This window comes from Dama dama, unplaced genomic scaffold (genome assembly GCF_033118175.1).
Source record: "Dama dama isolate Ldn47 unplaced genomic scaffold, ASM3311817v1 ptg000093l, whole genome shotgun sequence".
NCBI classification, from domain to species: domain Eukaryota; kingdom Metazoa; phylum Chordata; class Mammalia; order Artiodactyla; family Cervidae; genus Dama; species Dama dama.
Genome location: NW_026870908.1, coordinates 6,073,487 through 6,076,628, shown reverse-complemented (window position 1 = coordinate 6,076,628; position 3,142 = coordinate 6,073,487).

Here is a 3,142-nt window from a genome sequence, read left to right as displayed (position 1 = left end):
TCACACTTTTTCAGGCTCTTCATGTTTTTGAGCACCGCTTCATGCTCCTCCTATTTTTCAAACCTTTTGAAGCTCTTCATGTTTTTCACACCTTATCAGCCTCTTCATGTTTTTGAACATCTCTTCATGCTCCTCATATTTTTGACAATTTTATAAGCTCTTCATAATTTTCACACCTTTTCAGGCCCTTCATGTTTTTGAACACCGCTTCATGCTCCTCCTATTTGTCAGACGGTTTCAGGCTGCTCGTATTTTTCAGACCGTTTCATGCTCCTCATATTTTTGACAATTTTATAAGCTCTTCATATTTTTCACACTTTTTCAGGCTCTTCATGTTTTTTAGCACCGCTTCATGCTCCTCCTATTTTTCAAACCTTTTGAAGCTCTTCATGTTTTTCACACCTTATCAGCCTCTTCATGTTTTTGAACATCTCTTCATGCTCCTCATATTTTTGACAATTTTATAAGCTCTTCATATTTTTCACACGTTTTCAGGCTCTTCATGTTTTTGATCACCGTTTCATTCTCCTGCTATTTTTCAGACCGTTTCATGCTCCTCATATTTTTGACAATTTTATAAGCTCTTCATATTTTTCACACTTTTTTAGTCTCTTCATGTTTTTTAACACCGCTTCATGCTCCTCCTATTTTTCAAACTTTTTGAAGCTCTTCATGTTTTTCACACCTTATCAGCCTCTTCATGTTTTTGAACACCTCTTCATGCTACTCCTATTTTTCAGACCTTTTCATGTTCCTCCTGTTTTTCACACCTTTTGAAGCTCTTCATATTTTTCACACCTTTTCAGGCTGTACATGTTTTTGAAGACCACTTCATGCTCCTCATCTTTTTCAGACCGTTTCCTGCTCCTGATATTTTTCACACCGTTTGAAGCTCTTCATATTTTTCACATGTTTTCAGATTCTTCATGATTTTGATCACCGTTTCATGCTCCTCATATTTTTGACACCTTTTGAAGCTCTTCACATTTATCACACCTTTTCAGGCTCTTCATGTTTTTCAACACCGCTTCATGATCCACCTATATTTCAGAGCGTTTCATGCTCCTCTTATTTTTCACACCTTTTCCGGCTCTTCATGTTTTTCAACACCGCTTCATGCTCCTCCTATTTTTCAGATCGTTTCAGGCTCCGCATATTTTTGACTCCTTTTGAAGCTCTTCATGTTTTTCACACCTTTTCAGGCTCTTCATGTGTTTGAACACAGCTTCATGCTCCTTCTATTTTTCAGACCGTTTCAAGCTCCTCATATTTTTGACACCTTTGAAGCTCTTCATATTTTTCACACCTTTTCAAGCTCTTCATGTTTTTCAACACCGCCTCATGCTCCTCCTATTTTTCAGAACGTTACATGCTCCTCATGTATTTCACACCTTTTGAAGCTCTTCATATTTTTCACACCTTTTTAGGCTCTCCATGTTTCTGAACAGCACTTCATGCTCCTATTTTTGAGACCGTTTCATGCTCATCTCATTTTTGACACCTTCTGAAACTCTTCATTTTTTTCACACCTTTGGAGCTCTTCATATTCTTCACACGTTTTCAGGCTCTTCATGTATTTCAACAATGCTTCTTACTCCTCCTATTTTTCAGATCGTTTCATGCTCCTTATAGTTTTCACAGCTTTTGAAGCTCTTCATATTCTTCACACCTTTTCAAGCTCTTCATATTTTTCAAACCTTTTGAAGCTCTTCATATTTTTAACACGTTTTCAAGCTCTTCAAGTTTTTGAACACCGCTTCATGCTCCTCCTATTTTTCAGACCTTTTCATACTCCTCATGTATTTCACACCTTTTGAAGCTCTTCATATTTTTCACACCTTTTCAGGCTCTTCATGTTTTTGAACACCGCTTCATGCTCCTCCTTTTTTTCAGACCGTTTCATGCTCTTAATATTTTTGAAACCTTTTGAAGCTCCTCATATTTTTCAGACTTTTTCAGGCTCTTCATGTTGTTGAACACTGCTTCTTGCTCCTCCTATTTTTCAAACCGTTTCATGCTCCTCTTGTATTTCACACCTTTTGAAGCTCTTCATATTTTGCACACCTTTTCAGGCTCTTCATGTTTTTGAACACCGCTTCATGCTCCTCCTATTTTTCAAACCGTTTCATGCTCCTCATGTATTTCACACCTTTTGAAGCTCTTCATATTTTTCACACCTTTTCTGGCTCTTCATGTTTTTGAACACCGCTTCATGCTCCTCCTATTTTTCAGACCGTTTCATGCTCCTCATAATTTTCACACCTTTTAAAGCTCTTCTTATTTTTCACACCTTATCATGTTCTTCATGTTTTTGAACACCGCTTCATCTTTCTCCTATTTTTAAGACCGTTTCATGCTCCTCATATTTTTGACACCTTTTGAAGCTCTTCATATTTTGCACACCTTTTCAGGCTCTTCATGTTTTTCACAAGCACTTCACGCTCCTCCTATTTTTCAGAACGTATCATGCTCCTCATATTTTTGACACCTTTTGAAGCTCTTCATATTTTTCACACCTTTTGAAGCTCTTCTTATATTTCACAACTTTTCAGGCTCTTCATGTTTTTGAACAAAACTTCATGCTTCTCCTATTTGTCAGACCGTTTAATCCTCCTCATGTATTTCACACCTTTTGAAGCTCTTCATATTTTTCACACCTTTTCAGGCTTTTCATGTTTTTGAACAGCGCTTCATGCTCCTCCTAATTTTCAGAAGGTTTCATGCTCATCTCACATTTGACACCTTTTGAAGCTCTTCATGTTTTTCAACACCGCTACATGATCCTCCTATTTTTGAAACCGTTTCCTGCTCCTCATATTTTTGACACCTTTTGAAGCTCTTCATATATTTCACACCGTTTCAGGCTCTTCATGTTTTTCAACACCGCTTCATGCTCCTCCCATTTTTCAGAACTTTTCATGCTCCTCATGTATTTCACACCATTTGAAGCACTTCATATTTTTCACACCTTTTCAGTCTCTTCATGTTTTTCAACACCACTTCATGTTCCTCCTATTTTTCAGACCGTTTCATGCTCATCTCATTTTTGACACCTCTTGAAGCTCTTGATATTTTTCACACCTTTTGAATCTCTTCATATTTTTCACACCTTTTCAGGATCTTCATGTTTTTAAACACCCCT